This window comes from Chenopodium album, chromosome 1 (genome assembly GCF_948465745.1).
Source record: "Chenopodium album chromosome 1, dcCheAlbu1.1, whole genome shotgun sequence".
In the NCBI taxonomy this organism is placed as follows: Eukaryota; Viridiplantae; Streptophyta; class Magnoliopsida; order Caryophyllales; family Amaranthaceae; genus Chenopodium; species Chenopodium album.
The window spans coordinates 75,259,737-75,284,076 of NC_137834.1; the positions used below are offsets into that span (position 1 = coordinate 75,259,737).

Below are 24,340 nucleotides of genomic sequence, written 5' to 3' on the forward strand. Positions count from 1 at the left end.
GTGAACATTGAATATTTTAATCGAAAATTATCCCTAATCAAGGTCATATATTTGTGGACGATTAATGAGCGTTAGAGATTAGTGTGTAGTATTATTTATAGCACCGTTTCTTGTGCTATGAGGATATAAATCATTTGCACAGGTATTGGTTTAGAACCATACCGGATCGACCTATGAGAATACTTTAAGAGATTTAAAAATCGTCATAAGTATTTTTCTCATTATTACTATCGGAACTCTTTTCCTTGACCATGAGTAGTGGGAGGTCTCTTGTTTGAGTACTAGTCCGCTTTGGTATCCGCCAATTGTCTGCCATAACTGGGGATTATAACGACAGATATCGGGCGGCTAGGTCCTCTTAGTAAGAGAAGCTACATTACAAGACTTGAAATGTCCCCCTACTAACAATAGGGAACATGTCTTGTTGTTTACAAGGCCTCTCGAAGAGCGAGACTGTGAAAATGCATGGCCGTGCTCAGATGGATTTTAGAAATCATCTGCTTATTGACAGTCAAACTCGGATTTCGAGAAACACTTCTGGACGTAACAGAGATGACGAGTAATCTTACTCTGTAGTTCATGAAGAGACATGAAGAGGCATAGGAAAAGGGCTATACACTAAATACACACTTGTCCGGAAGGACAAGTGGGAGATTGAAAAGAATGGTGTCCTTCGAACAAGTGTATTATTCTGATAGCGGGTTCAGAATTATTAGAAAGCTAATACATTCAGTAAGGTCAAGTGATCGGAATGCCTGGGTGGAGGCCGCTTCCGATCAGTAATATTAATATAATTAATATTACAGCTTAATCTTGACTTAACCCTATGGGTCATAACCAAGCAAAATATACGAACCAACTAGACGAATTAATTCGGAAGAAATTAATTAGTCGCCCGAGTATTAAATATTTAGATGTCGGAAATTCAAGCTTGGAGCGTCGAAACCGAGCGTTGGAGAATCTCAAATGTCGAGGCAAAATTTAGGATTTGGCGAGACGGGAAAATGCTTCAAGTAACAAGGAAAGCGTGCCCAATAGGAGCGTGCCACGTGGCAGCACACATGGCAAAACGCCATGTGGCTGCACTTGTGGCAGCATGCATGGCAGCCGCCAAGTGGCAGCCGCAACGTTGGTAGCCACCTAGTGGCAGCCACCAAGTGGCAGCGTGCCACGTAGGCAGCATGCCACGTGGCAACGCGCCATGGTGGCGGTGCGCCACGGTGGCGTCACAAGTGGCAAGGGGCCGTGGACCCGAGGTGAAGGGTCATGGTCACGGGCCAAAAAAAAATGGCCCAACCGAACCAAACTTGTGGCTCAAGGTTGGGTGACACATGGTTAGTTCACATTGCATGTGAAATGCCTTGGGGACCAAGTGAGAAAGTGGTCCACTCCTAACCATGTGACACTTGTTACTTGTTCCTTGGTTTATTTAACTAAGGGTTGAATTCACCAATCTTTCCATGTGGGATCTTTTTGTGAAAAGTCCCACATTGAAAGATAAGTGGAATTCACAAAGCATACTTCCTTATAAATAGTCAGGGCATGGCTTGAGAATTCTTTGCTTGAGTGGGAGTTTGAAAGAGCATTCCATATTTTGGGAAAAACTCTTAAACTCCATTAACACTAGGGTTTTGGTCGGACCTTGCTAACTCCAAGGTAGCGGACCTAAAAAGTCGTGTTCGTCCTTTGTGGGTGGATACCGTTGGAGGCACGGTATTTGCGGTGCTCAAGGCTTTCAAGTAACAGCCCGTTTTGAGAGGGCGAAGCCCGCTTCAAGGGTATGATTCGTTCTTCCTTTTTCTTGTTTTTATTTATTTATGCTTTATGGTTTTATTAATTACGAGTGGTTCCTTGGGTCGGGGTTGTTTCCGCGGTGACTCGGACTCACTAAACCCTAACAAATTCATAGTAGGTCCTTCTCTAGATCATTGGGTCGCATATAACGATCAAACCAGGCCCAGTTTAGTAATTTGGTCATAACTTCCTCATTATACATCGGAATTGGGATGATAATATATCGTTGGAAAGCTCTTTTCGAGTCTAATCCAACTACACTATTATTGGACCCTTGTCATGGACCAAAGTAAACTGGATTAGATATTTTCATAATTTAAAATAGGTTTTCGAAAACAGAAAGAGAGGATTTTAATAAAAACTAACCGCAACACTAGACTTTCCATACTTTCACTTCATTCGATTATGATTTGACGCGAAAGGTATTAACCACCGGGTTTGGTTTTGGGGAGACATAAATGGGTGTCTACACATATTAATTGTGATTATGCATTTGGTTCTTTCCTTTATGCTTCTGCAATTTTAGACCACTTTTGAGCATATTTTCTTGGTAGTAATTGGTGCTTAATAGTTGACTCAAATTTTCACATAATTGCAAATAAATTGCTTTATGTGTGAAGTTTGTCTTTTGAGGCTCTTAAGTACTAAAGATTCAATCTTTAATTATTTTAAGTGATTGGAACTTTGTATTACTAAATTCCATGTATGTTTATTGAAGTTTTTTTTATTTAATCATTGTTAAGTTGATTGGAATCATAAAGTTTCTAAATTGTGATAGAATTTAAATTAATCTTCATATTAGAAGATGTAATTTTTCAAAGATTCACAAGTTAAAGTTTGAATCTTTATTTGAATGTTTATGTTCATAATTCTAACTCTCTTTTAATTTTGTCAAATCTCATAATTAATTTATGTTGGTTAAATTAATAGTGAGAATATCCCTTTTTCATTTTATGTTGCATTAAGTTGAACCAAATTTCATTAAAGAATAGTTCTTGGAATTATTTTGTTTTAGTGCACTTGTATGATTTTAATAAGTTGGACTTGTTATAATTTTCATTTTTGCTCATTAATTGATTCTAAAATTAATTTAGATTTAATTATATGTGTCACGCAAATTTTGAGAATTAATTATGAGGCGCTTGCACGCAAACAAAGGCAGTAACCATGGCACAACCTCGGCTAGCTGGGCTGCACAATAGCCCGCACGTGGCTACCGAGTTGTGTGGTTGTGCGTTGGCGCGATAATGCACCATATGCATGGCTGTGTGCTCATGGCAGCAGCATGGTGTATTAGTAGCCGCAAACTGTGTGCGCCATGCATGCTGCGTGTAAGGCTGGGTGGGCTGTGTGCGATGCTTAATGCGGCTGGGTGGCTGTGTGTGTGCGGTGTGCTGCTGGAAGGCAGCATGGTGCGCGCATAGCAGCAATCCCGAGTGGCCTTCATGGCCATGTTGTTGAGAGCGTGCCCCGTAGGGAGCATTACGCGCTTTGCGGTGCTTTGTCCTACGGGTATTACGCCTGGCACGGGCCATGGATGTGCGCACGACCCCTCACTAGGCCCCCATGCCCCCGTGCCTAGAACACCAAGCCGAAAGGTTTGATGTTACACATCTTTGGGTTTTAGGGTTATGTTATTTTGCATTTTGTCGATTTCAATTAAATTATGTTTAAATTATTTTAATTAAATTTTGGAGGCTAGGCCTCGGTTTTGAGCGCCACTTGTAAAATTTTATTTTGGCAAAATTTTGGGTTTAACGACTTAATTAATTGGATTAATTAAGGTGGATGCGGAATTTAGTGGGAGCTTCAATAACTTTTAATTGCGCTTAATCACATAATCGGTTAAACAATTTTGACTAGTTTTAATTAGACGCGTTAATCGGATTAGCCACCTAAGTTAGTTACTAGTTTAGGCGTGTTTATGCACTGTTCTTGTTCATCGTTGTAAAATACATGGGTCATTCACATATAGTGAATGGATGAATTGAATGTATATTCTCTCACATGTTTTATAAAATGACAACTATTAGGGCCCGATTAGGATAGAAAATACGGACTGCACTTCGTCATGTATTTTTGTAAATCTAGATATGGTCTACATTTAGATTAGTCCTAATTGTAGATACAAGTATTTGCATTATTTTTGGTAATGTCTTGAATATGGAGGTTCTTGGAAGATGAAGCCGTGAAGTTGCAAGAAAAGATCCTTGAAGATTTGAAGACTCAAGGGGTCATGCTAGTTGCCAAATGCATCATATACTTATGTTTTCGATGTATATTTATGCTTATATATATATATGAATAATATATTAGATCCATGTTTAGGATTTCGAATGTTGTGATGATTAAGTAAGTTCACTTAAATCAACCAACATAGAAACCCTAGGTCCTTAAAATATTGAGTAAAACTTTCCATTGCAAAACAACACTTACTGATCTATTGATGAGAATAGTGATGGGCTACACCAAAGCGAGGCATTATTATTAATCATAGGAAACGTAAGGCATACCGGGTATGCATGTTGGTTGTGGTTATACTCAACAATATGAGTGATGGAGTCCCATCATGTTGTGGAAAAGTGGATAAGTTGTTGAGAGAGCATTAGATGCGACGATTTATCTAACCAAGAGTGGCTTGGAGCCATTAGGAAAGAGTTGCCTACCTGTAGGGAATATTTCAAGCATCCCACACTTGAGCCCCACTGTGATCATACACTTAAGCATGGTGGCGTCCAAAGGGAAGGAAGCTAGAGTAAAAGAGTTGCCAACAAGGTTTAGGAACTTGTAAATCGTTCGCAGGGTGAAGGTTACACCCCTTCACGATCCATGAGATCGCTAACTCCATAGTGGTGTGGAACCATGGATATTCGAGGATGAAGGTAAAAATCCAACCTAAAAGAGATTGAACCTGCCCTAAAAATAGGCCTCTACTTTATTCTTCTCATATTCATGTCTAACATGCAATTAATAGGTTAATCCTAAACCTGTTAATCTATGTTGGTTGAATATTAATGCACAAACAAATCTATTATTGGCGATCACTTGAATTATAATCATATTATTATAAACAAGATTATTAATTATCTTATTAAGCGTGATTACAAGTACAAATTCCCTTTAAACATGCATAAAGGCGTGTTCAAGCAATAACGATAATAATATAATATCAAGCAACATAAAAATTATTTTGATACAACAAATCATCATCATCATCATAATAATCTCAATAAAGCATAATAATATTAGCAAGATCCTAAGCATGATACTAACAAGATTAATAACAAATCCTAGCATATCACTAAACATTAAAGATCAAATCTTTATCCCTATCATGATTCTAACATGATATTAGAAACAATAGGAAGCATCCTAAACATGATACTAGAAATAAAAAGGACATCCTATTATGACAATAGAAATCAAAATAATATAAACATGCTTTTTATATCAAAAGAACAATTAAAACAACTTACTTGGATGCCTCGTATCTCTTTTGAATAACAAAATACACGCGTTAGTAACTTCAAGGAATATATTAAATAAAACAATTAAACTAAATAATTGAAATAAGGATTTGGGACCAAACCCTCAGAAATTATCAACCTTTCACGTCTAGGGCGAAGGCAACTTCGAAATTGGCTAGGTGTGTCTAGGACTTGTGAATGTGGAATTTTGTAAGAGGGGAAGGTTTAGAAAAAGAATAGAGAGAGAATAATCTTCTAGCTTTAAAGAGAAGAGAGATTGTTGATTATTGTGAATGATTAAAAACGGGGAGATACGACTCCTATTTATAAGAAAGTAGTCCTGAATCCAAAGAAACAAATCAGAATTTTAATCGGAATAAAACTGATGCCTGTCGCCATTCGACATGAATAACGTATGGTGATAAGCCATGTCATTTGGAAAAAGATTTGTCGTTATGCAACAGCTTATTGCATAAACGCGCTTTTTTACGGAATCCTTTTCTTAATATAATTAAGCGATAAAACTCCGTTTTTTTTTATCAATTTAAAATCAGATTTATCATAATATAACACTTGTTTTATCTCAAACCAAATTCAGTATTTTTTTCTAAAATATTAATTATCAATCCTAATGCTATTAGAACTCAAAATAACCTTCCAGACTATTCTAGAAGATTATAACCAATCCTAATAATTTTAGGAATAATATTTAATAGGCCCTCCACTAGATCATTAGGCCATAAAACCTTTTCTGACCGAAATTAGTATTTGGACCATAACTTCCTCATTATTCATCGGAATTGGGTTTATAATATATCATTGGAAAGCTCTTTGCAAGCCTGATAAAAATACACCATTAATGGACCCTTATAATGGACCAAGATAAATTGGACTGTCTATTTTCATAAAATAGAGTTCTTTTCGAAAACAGAAATAAAGTTTTTAATTAAAACAAACACATCACAAGACCTTTCAGATTTTCACCTCATTCGATAATCAAGCGACGTGAAAAGTATTCATCACTGGGTTTGGTTTTTGGGGAGACACAATTGGGTGTCTACAGAAGCCCCCACTATGACAGAGTTTGGAGAAACGCATGTTTCAAAAACAAAAGTCAAAGTAGCGTTAGGGAGGGAGAATGATTCAGAACGTCTTGCGACCCTAAATCATCCTGTAACGCCGATGCCTGTAAACTAGCGTTAATTAAACAAATAAAAGAGTTAAGAAACGTGTATCTTGCACCGTCGAGTACACGTCACTGGGGTAACCAATTTTTGTTGCTGCATTTGTTGGTGACGACCTCTACATTGCCTCGTGAACTCCATCTAAAGGTAACACTGCCTCGCTATCTTCATTTGCTTGTAAAAATCCTCCTCAGTGCCTCCGAAACATTGTCAAAGTTGACCATACCTTGCCATCTTCCGGGTTGTAGCAGTGCCTCGCCGCTATAGACAATCTCCTTTTTGCTTTGAGACATCGTCAAAGACCGCTGCTTATAACTATCTTCAGGGTTGTGGTCGTACCTCGCCACGGCTGTGCCTCGCCACTATAGACAATCTCCTCTTTGCTTCGAGACATCGTCGAACACCGATGCTTGTTCATCCTCAGTGCTTTGCTTTTCTTTGCTATTTGCTACTATTTTGTTGTAATTCCTTGCTGTGCCAGAACCTTGGCGCATTTGTAATGAGCAGGTACTTTGGAGCTTGTGTTTGCTTGTGATTATTACCTCGGTGCTTATGATGAGCCAATACTTAGGCGCTTTAAGCTAAAAGAGACGGTCTTGTCAGGTTAATCACTTTCTGCGATTGTAATTGAGCCGACTACTAATCATGTTAATTTGCTTATATGGGCTAACTTGCGTACCAAGATCCGCATAAATAAGTATGGGGGCCATGTGTCATGTAGCTGAGCCAGCGCGCGCAGGAACTAGTTGTCGCAACACTTTTTCCTTGTCGCGACACAACAAGAATCACGCTGCGCATGATTTCTGTCGTTTGGCGCCAGAGTCGGGTTTTCCGGATTTAAACCCCTTCTCCATCATTTCGCTATTGCTGCTCGTTTTTGCTTAAGTTTTTGAAAAAACTTCCTCTTGCTCGTTCTTGCTTGTTTCTCAATCGAATTCACTTAATTCTTTTGCAAATCGAAGCTTTTGATCTCTAGTTTCCCGATCTATGTAAGTTTTCTTCAAACTCACTCCGGTTTTTCTCAATTCGAAGGCCAATTATGCTCAATTTGCTTGGTTTGTTGAATTTTATGCCACAAATCCTTTTGTTTATGCTTGTATATTGCCTTGGGAGTGTGTTGAAACTTGTTTGACTCAATTTGGTGAAGAAATGAACATTTTGCCATTGTTGACCCCTTTGAGTTCGTGGGAACAATGCAGCTCATTCTTGATGTTATTGCTAGCTATTCATGCTTAATTTGTCACAAAGTTTGCTATATTATTGTAATAAATTGTTTGATTACTTGAAATTGCAATTTCTGTTTGAATCAAAATCTTACTCTGTTTTAGTAGTTCATAATATGTTTTTTGTTCAAACATGGTATCATACGGCTAGGCGAACCTTGAATACCATTGAACCTTTGATTTATTATTGTTTTGCATAATTTAGCAGCGCTAGACATTACAGCTCTGGTTCTCACTCCTGCGACGTTCATCGGGAGGACGAGCCTGTCGACACAAGCAAGGGAACTTCTACCAGTTTGGGAGATTTCCTTGAGTGAGATGAGCGCACTCTCTACATCGCTCCTCACTTTCATATCACGGAGCGTGTGCGGATCGAGATCGATGACAGGCGACCGTATTCGCTATCACGGTTCAGGCAACGCAGCTCTCGGTCAGATATATGACCTATACTTCCGCGACGACATTGAGTTGCGCTAGCTTTGGGAGTCTTGCGGTCTAAATCCTCTTCTTATGGCTACGCGGACCGTGCATTCTTTCACGTTAGGACGCTGTTTGGTTCGAGCTCTGGTGGAGTTCTTCTTGGATACCACCAACACTTTTCATTTTCCGTGGGGCGAGATGACTGTCATTCCTCTCGAATTTTCTCTCATCACCGGCTTAGAGTTCCGGGCGACGGTAGTGCCTTTCGGCAGCGACAACACAGTCTACTCTTCGGAGGTAGAGGAATTGATCGGCCCCATAGTTGTTTGAGCTCGTGCTGTGATAATTGACTTATATGTCACTTCTAGGGTTTTTATTGAGTCATTTTCCGGCTTATTTTCCAATAATTTAGCTCATTTTGTCCTTTATTTCTATTATTTGCTTATTCTCATCTTTTACCTTTTTTTTTTTATGTATTTTAGTAGTTTTTAGCTTATTTTCTTAATTTATTTAAATTCTCTTATTTTCTATGTTTATATTTCAAGTTTTTAGTTCTTGTTATATAATAAGTTCCTAGTTTCTCTCATTTTCTTATTTGTTTTAATTTAGTCCTTTATTTTGTTTTACTAGTTTTATTTTATTTTACTTCGTTTTATTTTATTATATTATGTTCTACCCTCGTTTTGGTTTTTGGTTGTAGGTGTGTTCGAATTATTTAGTTCTATTTTATTATTTATTTTATTCTATTTATCTCGGTTTCACCCTTGGGTTTGTTTGTGTGTAGGCTCGGTTTCAAGGTCCAAGCCGAGACTTTTTAATTGCTAGCCAACAACAATGTTGCTGCCACACCATCTACCCAAAATACCACTCACCTCCAATACACCAAGCTGCCACCAAATAACTAAAAATTCTACAATGTCATTCTTTAAAAATGACACCACAATATAATGACGTGGCGAAATCTAATTGACCCGTATTTAGTATTCTTATTTTAATTTTGAATTATCTTAAAGCATCTATAATGTATTAAAATTATATTCATATTACATATTCTTTTTAATACATGTATTTTTTTTAAAAAAACATAATCATAAACATGAAAGTCCCTTTATGCCCCTGCCGTTTCACCGCACCAAGCCACCAACATCAACTTCCAAACCACAGACTACCAGCTACTCGTAACGGTGCAACCACCGCTGCACCACGTAGCAGCAGACCAACCACCTCCAACTCTGGACAACACGCCAGCCACCAGTACCCCTCTCCCCACTTCAACCACTACCCCGCTGCAACAACCACCAGCTTGCCGCATCTCACAATCCACTCCGCAATCAATCACCACCAGTCTGCCGCATCCCGAAGTACACCCCTTAATCAATTAACAGTACACCTCCCTGATCGCAAACGTGAAAAGCACCCTTTTCCGTCACCAACCCACAACCGCCGACACCTTCAAACCACACTTCACCAACAACACCAAAACGCAACAACAATTGCGACCATTAAAACCTCTAATCCACCATAATTACAACAATTGGCTACTCAATGACAACAATTACGGCCTCCAATCGTAGCACCCATAACCACCACCTTCAATCCACGCTTCATCAACAACACCAAAACGCAGCGGTAATTACGACAATTCTGACCAAATTAGAACCTCCAATATCATCAATTACAACAATTTGCTACCCATTACAACAATTCCGACCTCTAATCACATCAACAACTTCGAATTGTGCTCCAATTGAAGGTCATGAAGGTGCGTTCATGGAAGCAAATCCGAAAATAATTTTAAAAAATTAAAAAAAAAAATACTATTGCATAATTTTGTATTGTTTAAAAAAAATACGTATATTATAATTATACATACATATACAATATAATTTGATCTTTACAAATAAATGAAAATTTGACCAATTATATCATGCCACGTCAACATATTATGGTGTCATTTTTTAAAAAATGACACCATAGAATCATCCCCAAATAACACCCAAACCTCCAGCCACCTTCGCCAATCCGTACTCCACCACCTGCACTACCGTCCACAAAAACCCACACCATACAAACCCTACGAACAGCCCAAATCAAGCCATAATACCTGACCACCAGCTCACCACCCGCATCTCAGCAACAACAAAACCAAGCAACCTCCACTCCCAACCAAATCACCTCACCAAAAACAGAGCAGCCTCACGCAGTTCACAGTCCACCAATAACACCACCTGCCACCGAAACTACCATCAATCTCCACCACCACAAACCGCAACAACAGCAGCCCCACACTGCTACTACTGCTTCTTTCACAAATTAAACCGAACCAAACCACCAATTGCAACCCCAAATCGCACAAGCAACAGCCCCAATTCAGAGTAAATCACATATTGATCGGGTTCGGGCAAACCATTGAGGAGTTCGATTGAAGTGCAACAAAGTGTTAAAACAGTCATGAACTTTTGAAGTTGTCTAAAATGAATAGGTGCGGTCGAACACACACATGGTTCGACCGAACCGACCCATAGTTCGGCCACACCAACCTTAGGTTCGACCGAACCATCCCATAGTTCGGCCACACCAACCTTCGGTTCGACCGAACCATTTCACGAGCTTCTCACGTGGATTTTAATGAAGACCGGACGGTGGTGTTTTGCTTGATGCCGATTCTCAATGATGATGAACGGTGTGGATTGAATCATGAAGCTTGCTGATGATGTTTGATGGTGAGTTTAGTAGGGGATTAAAACCCCAATTAGAGCAGCCAAAAAAAATTGAAGAAGAAGGGGAATTAGTGGAGATGACTGGCGGTTTTGGTGGGGATTTTTAGGATTTAACGTTTTTATTTCATTTTCATTATTTTTAACTTTCTTTTCTATTTTCATTTTATTTTCCTTTTATTTATTTCTTTTCTTTCTTTCTTTATTATTTTGCTTCTTTTATTTTTCTTATTTTTATTAGCTTAGTATAAATACCCATTTTTGGGGTTAATTAACAATCATCTATTATTTTATTTTCTTAATCAGTTTTAGGAGAGCTTCTCTTTCTTAGGGTGAGATTAGATAATTTTAGAGAGAGAGAGAGAGAGAGAGAGAAGATTATTGCTCAATTTTCTTCATTGTATTCAACTTTTGGTCAAGTTTATTTCAATCAAGCAATACTTTCAAGTTTTCATCTTTAATCAAGTTCATCTTTAGTAAACTCTAATCCCTTCTTTTAGCTTTATTTATTTGCTTTATTCTTTATTATTTTCATTCATCTCTTTAGTTCACCTAGTTGTTATTGTTTTCATTGTTCTTAATCATGCTTTGTTTTGTGTTTCTTGAATTCATGTCTAGTTTTGCTATTATGTTTAATCTCCCTTCTCTAGGCTAATTTCTTAGCTAGGGGAAGGGGATGTAAAATATGTGTTGATATTGGATGAATGATGATGGTTGGATTGAACTCATGCCATAAATTGATGAAAGACATGATTTTTGATAGCTTGAGATTATTGTGGCACTTTATTTAATGTTTTCTAGTTTAAATGCATGAAAGTGATTTGAGCTAGATTAAGATCATTCCTATCTTAATGATTGCATGAGAATGAGTTATTAAAGTGGAGTTTTATGGATTGTGCTTCTTTATTCTCTTGATTTGATTGTAGCTAATAGGATGCATGAGAATGATCCTTATTAGTATAAATCTTTTTCATTGATTTGCCTAGACTATTGCATGCGAATGAATTGTTTAGGTAGAATCTTGTGTTCTTTGGCATGTTCTTCATGATAATCATTATTATTCCCCTCTTTCTAATCATATTTGACACCCCCGTATCCCTAGCGTCGTTCTCCCTTAATTTTAATCATCATCTTCTTTGCTTATTTGTAGTTTTAGTTCTCTTTACTCAAAAACCAACAAAACCGATCCCCTTTTTACTCTTGCATTAGTGAATATTGATGTTGAATTAGTGAGCTTCCCTAGTGGTTCGACCCTTTACTTTCCACTAACTAGTTTGGTGTAAGTTTAGGTATTATAATTGATTAATTTGATTAGGGTAGTGGACCAAAGACCTATTTTTACCCGCGATCATGCTGAGGCTCTATCGACTCAGATCAGCAGTCGGTGCTTTTGCCGGACCATGCTGATGGAGGCCTTTCAGGATGGTACAACTACCCTTGAGCAGCGGGTATGCATCTTTGTATTGATCGTTTTGTCTGGGACCTTCTCCTTTGACAAGGGTAGCCGTGTGCAACTCTACTACATGCCTGCTCTCCGTGACCTTCGTATGGTCGGGTCATATGATTGGGGCAGGTTGGCCTATGCTAAATTCCTACTTGGATTGCGATGCTTATCGTCATCGCAGTTATGAGGGGGAGGTCACTCTTTCCAGTTTTAGGGGGATCGTAGAGGTATATTCCTTTTAGCCAAAGCTTGTTTTAGGTTTTGTGTTTAGCTTTTGCTGAAACTTCATCCTGTCTCATAGGTCTGGTTCTACGAGTATTTCCCAAGGCCTCATGGGCTCCCCATTGCTGCTAGTTGGGGAGGTCGTATAAAAGACCAGACTGCTACTATTCGTGTTCGAGAGTCACTTTTCTGGGTATGCTTCTTAACAATTTGTGTTTATATTACCCTTAGCAGGATTTGAACTGATAAATGTTTGTTTTGTAAGAACCTAAGGTTCGATTTCAGCCGTGGGATGGCTTCATCTTCCCTACACTGGCCATGCAGTACAATGCCCAGCATCGGTACTTTCAGGGGACGTACGACGATGTGGTCTATTTAGGCGAGAGAGTTGTGGTTTAGCACTCCTCGGATTCTCCTGCTGTTCCTTCTTGTCCTCCTGGTCACATGTTCGATCAGAAGAGACTGAGAGCTTGGGCGACTAGGACGCATGCGGGTTCGGATTAGAGGAGCCATACCCATCCAAACCGTTGTTATGAGGAGAGGCTTTTACCGCACCTGGCTCCCCCACCTTGCTTGTTGGAGCCAAGAGAGGTATCATTTGTATTTTTACTTGTTCATTTGATAGCCCCTTGAGCCAAATCTAACTATTCGGGTTTTGACTTGACAGGCTTGGACCAGAGAGTTCTTGCCTCAGCCGGTGTCCATCGTCTAATGGGGCACTTTTAGTCCTGTCGAGGAGATGGTTCTTCTGGCTCTTGAGCCGTGGCGCTTCATAGAGGAGTCGATACCTTGAAACCAGACCTCGGTGAGCCACTTTATCTGTTATCTCTTTTATGTGTATGCCTTGATTATTTCTAACTTAGCATCTTGATTGGTTTCTCGCGAGATGAAGCTGAGGATGGCTAGGGGTATGGACGCCTTCTGCTACCAGCTCGTGAGGCTGAGCCATTAAGCCACCTGTCGTATTTTGTTTATATATATATATGATTCTATGTTTATTTTTAGCTTTGCATTTTTATTTTTCATTTTATTATGCATGTAAATGTGAAAAATTGTGACTAATTTTGCCCAAAAATTTCTGTCATTTTTATTATCTATGGAGGTTATCCGACTTTCTCCCCTAAAAGAAAAATGAAAAATAAAAACCGAGCTTAAATTTAATTAACCTTAAAATTTATTGCAAAATTTTTTAAGAAAAATTTTACAAATGGATTAGGCTATTTTTCTCGAAAGAAAGGCTAAAACAGTAAAATCGCAATACAAACTCGAGTTGAAGTTAAGAAAACTTGGTTAGAGTAGCGAACAAGGTTTGGCGTGACATAATACTGTGTGGCGCGATGTGATAATGCTGTCGCGATGCGACAGGTATCACCCAATGCGTGATTTCTGTTGCGTGGCGCTGGAGTTATTTTTCCTAATCCGAGAAGGATTCGGATTGCGCCAATTTTGTGCATAAATAACCCCCAAATATGACGATTTCTGCATAGTCGAATAGATTAAAAAAATAGTCATAGCTTTTATTTCGTAATCACGTATAAGAGTTTTAGTTATTTTACTCGTGAGTGGTGCCAGTCTTTAACTGCTAAAGAGAGAAAAGAACTTGACTTTTTCCATATGTGGTGTATCTATGGTATAAGGGGGGTAGATCTTGACATAGACTTTATTCATACCACCTTGGAGTATTGGGATTCAGAAACTCATTGCTTTAGACTTGGTTATGATCAAATATGTCTTTTACCAGAAGAATTTGGGGCCATACTAGGCTTCCCTTCCCTAAATCTTGCAATAATTTCTAAATTAAGCTAGTATTGTTATAAAGATTTTGAGCGTTTCCTTAACCTCAAGGATAAGGAGTTGAAAAATATTGTGCATGGAAATAATGTTAACTTGAAAGAATTTGCACGCTTTTCTTTTGATAGAACACGCTTCGAATCGTTTCATGTTTATAGGAGAAGAGCCTTCCTTTTTTGCATGGTAAATCAATATCTGCTTACTAGTGGTAATATTAATGTGGGCCAAGCTATTTTATCACCTGTCATGAAGCAGATTGAATCACGTAGAAATCCAATGCCTTTAATTGTTGGAGAAACCATGCTTGGTTTAGATGCATAAAAAAAAGATCCAAAAGCACCACTTTGTGGTTCTCCAATACACTAGTAGAAAAATGTACATTTGCGTCGCCATATTTGCGTCACTCATTCTAAGGAGCGAAGCAAATGTTTATTTTTACCATCCTTTTAAGTTATTTGCGTCGCATGTTATTCAAGAAGCGACGCAAAACTCAAGTGCATTTCAGCTTTCTCTCATTTGTGTCGCTCTTATTTATTAAAGCGACGCAATTAATAACCTTATTTGCGTCACTCATTTGTTAACAAGCGACGCAAATAAGTGATTAAGTAATCTGCGTCACGCTTTTACTAAATGAGCGACGCATATGAGCTGTGTACAATATCATAAACAAGGTTATTTGCGTCGCTTTTTTATAATAAAGTGACGCAAATAACTCTTTTGGCTTTAGGTTATTCTACGTTTTTTTACCTTAGTTTTTCATCACATACGCCTACATTCACTAAACAAAAAGAAAAAAAACAAGAGTTCTTCAATTCCAGTGAATTTCTACAGCAAAACACCCACAAATTCGTCTCTGAAATCCAACAAATTAGGCCAAAAAACTGCGATTCCCCAGCAATTAAACATCTAAATTAAAATTGCAGTCAAGTTGAAGCAAATCCGAGCAATTTCGAGCAAAAATTTAGACCAAAAACCCTAAGAAATTCGAACCCTTAAACCCAGAAAAATTGATTGTTTCCGACCAAAAATCCCCCATTTTCGAGCAAAAAATCAACTCGAAAGCATACGAATTCGAACCCTAGAAACCCTAAAAAATTCAATTTCTGTCTTCAAGTTCGATTGGGGGATTTCGAGGGGGGATTTCTAGGGTTTTTGGCAACGACGCAATATACCCTAAGAAATTCGTCCCATTTCAGGTATAAATAATTTTTGTTCGAATTTCAGTCAAGAAATTACAGCAACAATAGTTTCAGTCAAGAAATTTCAGCAACAATAATTGTTCGAATTACGTCTTTTTCTGGGTTTAAAGGTTCGAAATCCCACATTTCAGTCATAAATAGAAATTGTTCGAATTTCAGTCAAGAAATTACAGCAACAATAATTTGAGGGGGGATTTCGGCTTGACATTGTTGAATTTGTGAAGTTAATTTCACCTAAGGTAAGATTGCTTCTATTTATGTTCATTTTTTCATGGTAGATAGAATGTAGCATTTAACTTGAACAATGACTTAGTTTAATTTCAGGTTTAGTGTTAGTTCATTAATTAGAAAATACATATGGCAGATTTTAGTTGAATATATATATGGCAGATTTTAGTTGAATATATAACTGTTGAATATATGGCAGATTTTAGTTGAATATATATGGCAGATTTTAGTTGAATAGATCCTGCCCATTAAATTCAGTAAAATTGACCCTTGTTTTTCAACTGTCTTATCTTTTATTTGCTGTAAAAATGCTGCTAAATAAATTACAAAATACATGTAAAATCTATGACACAATAATGTTCATGGAATGTGCTCAAAATAAGCTTTTGCACCCTAGCGGCGTAGCATCTATGAAAACATATATAAAGCACATAAAGATAGATGCTATCTTGATCTAAATTTAAAAATAAATGTGTATGGTCTTTTACTTTTTTGTTGGAAGCTATATATAAATGAATGTGATGAGTGGCATTTATGCCACTCTTTTATCCTTTTTCTCTAAGGATTCTCCCCTCGTTTGCACTTGTTTGGCCCTCTTTCTAAGCATTTTTACTTAGCTTTGCTTTCTCTTTTCTTTCTCCTTTATCCTCCCTTTTCTTAGTCTTCCCGCTTTGTTCTTATTGTGCTTTTCATGCTTATGCTTTGTAGGAACCATCGAGATTTTCAAGAGGAGGAAGCTAAGCTCAAAGGAAGCTAGAGGAAGCATGATTCAGAAGAGGTTCGGCCGAACCTCCTGATGGTGTGGCCGAACCAAGGTGTGGCCGAACCTGCTCAGTGGTTCGGCCGAACTTCGAGGCAGGGGCAAGATGAAAATTGGCAGTTTTGCAGGAGTGGCCGAACCACAGGAGTTCGACCAGACCAGGATCAGGGAGGTTCGACCGAACCTACCCATGGTTCGGCCGAACCTACCTTGTAGTCCGGCCGAACCTTCCCATTTGTTCGGTCGGACCTCTCCTTTTCTCAGCCGACTCTGTACGGACTATATAAGTCCCTTTTTTTAGAACGTTTTGGGGGGATTAACTTAGTTTTAATTTTTCTACATTTTTAGCTTAATCTAGAGAGAGAAACTTCATTAGTAGAGAGAGAAAGTGTGGATTTCTATTGATGAACTTGGATATTGAAGAAGGAGCTTGATTGAATCTTTGTAAATCTTCATCTTCAATGAATGAGCAATCTCTTACTCTCTTTCTTTACTTTTGTATCTAGTTTTGTTTGCTTATTTTGATTTTCCTTCTTTGCTTATTGATCATGTTGATGCTTATTGATTTGATGATTGATATTGTCTTCAATATGATTTGTGAGTAGTCACCTAGCCAAGGGTGTGGGGATGGTGTAGTTGTTAATTGATTCATGCTTATGATGTTGGGGTTTATGTTAATGGTGATTAAAGTCTTTGTATGCTTGATATTCTTTGGTCTTTCTTGCAAGTGCACATTGTTAGTTGATCAAAGATGAGTCTTTACTAACAAGTAACGGAAGTTGACTTAGTTGAGATTCATTACTATCGATAATTCTTTGTTTGCACCTTCTAATATATGGTTCTAATGTGGAAACATAGAGTCTATGTTAGGAGAAATCGATTAACCCCGGAAGGCGGTTAGATCGAGCTTTATTTTGATATTCTTGCATGCTTAGTTTGCCATTGCTTTGCTTCTGTGTTATTGCATGATCAAGTGACATCTACATCTACCCACTTCCCTTGGTGTTTAGTTATATTGATCTTTAATCATTCTTAATCCTTAGTTTAATCTCTTAGTTATTCATACTTCTTGTCCCGAGATAGCTTAAAGTCTTAAGTAGTGAATGCGGTGTTTATGCATGTCTCCCTGTGGTTCGACCCCTCTATTTACCCTATACACGTATTAGGTTGGTAGAGCGTTATAAATTAATTTGACTTAGGTGTAGTCGCTCAACGACACGATTATTCCCTTGTCAGAATGTAACAACATTACTTACATAGATGAGATTAGATCCTAAATCTTGATTACCATATACAAATTAATAGATGGAAGAGCTAAAATTTGAGGTGATGATTTTAGTTAAAAGGTTAAAAATAGAAAAAAGAATATATATATATATATATAAATATATATATATATATATATATATATATATATATATATTTAGGGAATGTTATTAATTGAAATTATGGATTGGATGTCACGATTTCACAAATTTCAACTCATAACCTTTTAACTAAAATCACCACCTCAAATTTTAGCAATGTTGTTACATTCATTTATATATAGCTGTAATAAGGTTTTTTATTCATTGGACTTTGATGGAAATATAACTTTGATGGCAATAAAGACATGGATTAGTATAAGATCTAAATACCTGCGGATGGCTTAACACTCGTTTCAGGTCTTCATGTTTTACACCATGATTAGCTAATAAGCAATGCCGAATAACAACTTTTATGTCACATGGAAGATTAAGTTGAATCAACTATGTAGGTTTAATATATGTAATTTTTTATGGCAGATTCTTAATTATGCGGAAGTGAATTCCACAAGTTTCTCGAGGTTTTGGTTGTGGACAAACGATTAAGGCGGTAGTACGCATACGAGATTGTCTTCACTTGTGGTATATATATCTGAACCATTCTTTGCAATATTAACTTATTTGTTCTGGTTGGTATAATGATTGTGAATTGTATGAGATTTTTAATTGTGATATAATTGATTGGAATTGCAATAATACTTGCATCATTGGCTTAGATACCCGTTCAGGGCTTACTCATTAGGAGTAAGTCTTGAATAGTCCCCGGTTTGGGACTGTTCTTGATTGTTCTATCTCATTTAGGTGATAACTACTTGAATTGTTTTGGGTCTAAGAAGATCATGGCTCACTATTTCCCGATTGTTCTCTGGGTACATATGTTGATAGCCGATTATCTACATTTTGTGCTTGGAGAACTATAGGGAAATGGCGCCGTTGCCGGGGAAACGGTTTCCATTGCTATTTCATTGCTTGTTTAAGACTATCTCACCTTTATTTGTTAGTGTTTACTACTTTTGTTACTTGTCAGTGCTTACGTTCTTCTTAGCTTTGTTGTATGAATAGAGGACGAACCCGCTCAAGATCTTTAATTCCCATCGATCCAGAGCTAGAGAGGTCTTTGTCCCTACTTCGAAGAGAAGCAAGAGCAAGGAATAGAAATTCCCGCACTCCAACGAGAGGAGTAAGAGAATTAGAAGATACTCCACCCTCTTCACCCTCAAGTGAAGAATTAGATAGCCCTAAATCATCTTCGAATTCAGAAATCAACCCTTTCTCAACCTATAAGTTTGAAAGTAAAGAAGGTTCTAAAATGGGAGAGAATACGCCTTTGAGTCGTCTTGGGGCCCCCGAAGCTTTTAGAGCGCAAAGTGGGATCCTAACTCCTACTACTCAAGCCAACAATTTCGAGATCAAGCCTAATTTGATTGCCTTGATTGAGAGGAAACAATTCTCGGGTGGAAAGTTTGAGAGTCCTCATGAGCACCTAAAAGAGTTTGAGAAATATTGTGACACAATAAAGGCCAACGGAGTGACTCAAGAATATATTCGCCTCAAAATGTTTCCATTTTCGCTAATTGGGAGAGGTCTAGAATGGCTAGAGAAGGAGGTGCCTCCTAATTCTCTCACGACATGGGACCAAGTGACTACGACTTTCTTGAGGAGGTTTTATAACCATAGGAAGACCGCCGAGGCTCGGTCTTTGATTTAAGGTTTTCGCCAAAAGAGTGGTGAGTCTCTAAGTGCGGCATGGGAACGATACAAAGAGCTTCAACGTCAATGCCCACACCATGGGATACCCAAGTATCAACTCATTCACACTTTCTATGGAGGTCTCACACCTCAAGGAAGAACAAGCCTAGACGCCGCGGCCGGTGGTCCAATTATGAACAAAGGAGAGCATGAAGTGGAGTGTATTATAGAGGAAGCCGCAAAGCACTATGATGATTGGTACGAAGGAGAAAGGGATGCTACTTCTAGCAAGGGCGTTTATGCATTGGAGCAAGCCAACGCAATCAACAACCTTTCTACCCAAATCTCCAAAATGACCAAGCAAATGGATGAATTGATGAAAGAAAGGTCCAACCCTCATGGTAATATCTCCCCTTCGACCAAGGGAGGCAATGGTATGGATACTTCCTCCCCCTCTTCTTACAATACAATGCCCCAAGGATGCATGTTTTGTTCTAATTGTGAAACCTATGATCATGATACCTCTCATTGTGTCTATGCTTGTGAAGTTCAACCCCCTTCCCATGAACATGATAGTAATATGGAAAATGTCAATGCTATGAATTTTGCTCCTAGAATGGGAAATGTAGGAAACTTGAGGCCAACCTCCAATCAAATGGGGAATTGGAATCAAGGTGGAAACCATGGTTGGAACCAAAATGGTGGTGGTTATGATAACCAATACCATGGTGGGGGAGGCCCTTCCAATTTCAATGGAAGAGGCTACTCTAACCAAAGAGGATATGGTAATCAAAACCAACAACCTAATTCCCGATACCATGACCATCAAAATCAAAATTTTGGTGACCACGGTAACATGGGAAATAATCAACAAGGCAATGTTCCTAACCAAGGCACGGGAGGCAATAGGGGCAAATTTGTTCCTAACTATGCCCAAACTAATAGGCCCCCGGGTTTCCATCAACCCCAACTTCCTCCACCTCAACAACCTCTTCAACTTGAAGCCCCTCCAATAGATCCCGTGATGGCTAAATAAGATGCTCTTTTAAAAATGCGTGAGGAGGATCAAAAGAAACATGAAGAGGCTCAAAAACGAACCAATGCTCATATGAAAATGCTTGAGACTCAAATTGCTCAACTTGCATCTAATTCATCCCCTTCTTCTTCTTCTCCTTCTTCTTCTCACATCCCAAGTCAAGGAGTCAACCCAAAACCTTTGTATGCCGTGACAACAAGGAGTGGGAAAGTAGTAGGGAGTGACCCTTTAATTGAGGAAGAACCCCAAGAAGAGGCGGAGTTAGAGAACGAGGGTGAAAAACCCAATGAGCCATTGAGTGTTGAAAAAGAAAAACATGTTGAGGTGCTCAAGGAAAAAGAAGCCACCCCCTTGCCCCTAAATCGCCAACCTAGAGAGGAGAAGCTACCCTTTCCACAACGATTTGTGAGAGCTAAACTTGATGCCCAATTTGGGAAGTTTTTGGAAGTCATTAAGAATTTGCATATCTTCGTCCCTTTCGTTGATGCTATGAAGCAAATGCCCCACTATTCCAAATTTTTGAAAGATCTTTTGAGTGGGAGAAGGGAGTGTGAGACGGTGAGTTTAACCGCCAATTGTAGTGCAATTCTTTCCAACAAACTACCTACCAAATTGAAAGATCCGGGTAGCTTTTCCATCCCTTGCTCTATCAATGGCATTGAATTTGATAAAGCCTTGTGTGACTTAGGAGCAAGTGTGAGTCTCATGCCCTATTCCGTCTACCAAAAGCTTAGTGTAGGAACCCTCTCTCCCACTAACATTACTCTCCAACTAGCGGACCGTTCCGTTAAGTTCCCCATGGGCAAAGTTGAGGACATTCCCCTTAGGGTAGGAAAGTTCACATTCCCCGTGGATTTCTATGTGCTAGAAATGGATGAGGATGAGAGGATTCCTATAATTTTGGGTAGACCATTTCTAGCCACTTCTAGAGCTATCATTGATGTGAAGGAGGGGAAGATATCTTTGAAAATTGACAATGATTCTATTGAGTTTGATTTGAACAATGTCATGCAACAACCCTCCTCAAGTGGTGAATGCTTTAGGGTAGATATTCTTGATATGGTTCTTGATGAATTTTCTCGCTCCCACTTGCATGCCATTAATGATCCCCTTGAAAGTGTGTTGTTGAATGAATCAAAGATAGGTACTCACAAAGAAGACATACAATTCTATGAGGATTTGCTTGAGGAAAGCAAGGAGTGCAAGGGCGCGAGCATGGAAGAAGAAGCTCCTTACATTCATGACCTCTTTCAAGTTGAAGAAAGAGAAGAGAGCCCCAATGGTAAGGGAGCACCAAAGGTAGACTTGAAACCTCTACCTTTGGGCTTGAGGTATGCATTTCTTGGTCCCAATGAGTCTTTCCCCGTGATTGTAAATTCTAACCTAACGGAGGAGCAAACCTCCCTCTTGATCAATGTTTTGAGAAATCACAAAAAAGCTTTGGGCTATACCATTGATGATATCAAGGGTATAAGTCCATCTTTATGTATGCACAAAATTGATCTAGAGGGAGATGCCAAACCCGTCAGGCAAAGGCAAAGAAAGCTTAACCCTTTCATGCAAGAGGTTGTGCGGAAGGAAGTGGCTAAGCTTCTTGATGCGGGAATTATTTACCCAATTGCTCATAGTGATTGGCTATCTCCCGTGCAAGTTGTGCCTAAGAAAGGGGGCATGACGGTAGTGAAAAATGATCATGATCAACTAGTACCCACTAGACTTGTTACCGGTTGGCGCATGTGTATTGACTATCGCCAACTTAACACAAGTACATGCAAAGATCATTTTCCACTACCGTTCATTGATCAAATGTTGGAAAGGCTTACAAAGAATTCCTTCTATTGTTTCCTTGATGGTTACTCGGGATTTTTCCAAATCCCAATTGACCCTAAGGATCAAGAGAAGACAACTTTCACTTGCCCCTACGGTACTTATGCGTATCGTAGGATGCCTTTCGGGCTTTGTAATGCCCCCGCAACATTCCAACGTTGCATGATGTCCATTTTTAGTGATATGATTGAGGATGAGATAGAAGTCTTCATGGATGACTTCTCCGTTGGAGGAGCCACCTATGAAGATTGTCTATCTAATTTATCTCGTTGCTTAGAAAGGTGTGAGAGGGCTAACCTCGTGTTGAATTGGGAAAAGTGCCACTTTATGGTCGAAAGTGGGATTGTTCTTGGGCACAAAATTTCCCATGCCGGCATTGAGGTCGATAGAGCCAAGGTTGAGGTCATCGAAAAACTTCCTCCCCCCACCAACGTGAGGGAAGTGAGGTCTTTTCTTGGCCATGCCGGGTTCTATCGGCGCTTTATTAAAGATTTTTCAATGATCGCTAAGCCTCTCACATCCCTATTGCAACAGGATAAGGAGTTTGTGTTTGATGATGCTTGTCATAAGTCCTTTTGTAGGTTGAAAGAAGCCCTTTGCACCGCTCCTATTGTCCAAGGTCCGGATTGGTCTCTTTCATTTGAGCTCATGTGCGATGCAAGCGACGAGGCCATTGGATCGGTTCTTGGACAACGAAAGAATGGGAAACTTCATGTCATACATTATTTGTCTAAAACTCTCAATGATGCCCAACGAAACTACACAACTACCGAGAAGGAGTTCCTAGCGGTTATCCATTCATTCGAGAAGTTTAGAACCTACCTCATTAGTTCTAAGACAATTGTGTATACCGACCACTCGGCTCTCAAATATTTGATAGGGAAGAAGGAAGCTAAACCAAGGTTGTTGAGATGGGTTTTAGTCCTCCAAGACTTCGATTATGAGATGAGAGACAAGAAGGGAGCCGAGAATATGGTGGCGGATCACCTCTCAAGGTTGGGCGGTGCAAGGTTTGAAGATGATGGCTTGCCAATAGAGGACGCTCTAAGAGATGATGTGCTTTATGTCCTTGAAGTGAAATCGGAGCCTTGGTATGCGGATATTGTGAATTACTTAGCTTGTAGTGCCATACCACCAGATTTCACTTCACAACAACGTCGAAAACTCAAGCACGAGGCCAAGAGATACATTTGGGATGATCCCATTTTATTGAAAAGAGGGGTCGATGGTTTGTTGAGGAGATGCGTCCCCAACGACGAGGTTCAAAGTGTTCTCCATATGTGCCACTCTTCTCCTTGTGGTGGGCATATGAGTGCTCAAAAGACCGCCTCAAAGGTCCTTCAATCTATGCTCTTTTGGCCTTCTCTATTCAAGGATGCGTGGATATTTGTCAAAACTTGTGATAGATGTCAACGGATGGGGAATATTTCTAGAAGGGATGAAATGCCGCAAAATCCCATCCTTGAGCTTGAAGTTTTTGATGTGTGGGCTATAGACTTCATGGGCCCTTTCATTTCTTCACATGGGAACAAGTATATTTTGGTCGCCGTTGACTATGTATCTAAGTGGGCGGAGGCCGTGGCTTCTCCAACGAATGACTCTAAGGTGGTGGTCGACCTTTTCAAAAAGGTGATCTTCCAGAGATTTGGTGTTCCAAGAGCAATAATTAGTGATGGGGGATCGCATTTCAAGCACCACACCTTCGTTCGACTACTTGATAAATATGGGGTTTCTCACAAGCGAGGGCTTGCATACCACCCTCAAACGAGTGGCCAAGCGGAGGTCACCAATAGAGAGCTCAAGGTGATTTTGGAGAAGGCGGTTGCTAGGACAAGGAAGGATTGGTCCTCCAAACTTATTGATTCACTATGGGCTTATAGGACTGCCTTCAAAACCCCAATAGGGACCACTCCCTACAAGCTTGTCTATGGGAAAAATTGTCATTTGCCCGTGGAGATGGAGCATCGAACGCATTGGGCAATCAAGCAAATCAACTTTGATCTCCATAGTGCGGGTGAGCAAAGGCTTCTAGAGC

At 39.1% G+C, this 24,340-nt stretch overlaps 1 long non-coding RNA gene and 1 other non-coding gene across 2 annotated transcripts; one reads left to right on the top strand and one right to left on the bottom strand.

Moving 5' to 3' along the window:
• Positions 1 to 12,556: 12,556 nt before the first annotated feature.
• Positions 12,557 to 13,474, top strand: LOC145603087 (uncharacterized). Its single transcript, XR_014104689.1, has 4 exons — positions 12,557 to 12,664; positions 12,737 to 13,062; positions 13,139 to 13,276; positions 13,364 to 13,474. It is a non-coding gene; the product is annotated as an uncharacterized LOC145603087 (long non-coding RNA).
• Positions 13,475 to 19,441: 5,967 nt separating this feature from the next.
• On the bottom strand, positions 19,442 to 19,547 carry LOC145565315 (small nucleolar RNA R71). Its single transcript, XR_014095009.1, has one exon. It is a non-coding gene; the product is annotated as a small nucleolar RNA R71 (small nucleolar RNA).
• Positions 19,548 to 24,340: the final 4,793 nt, after the last annotated feature.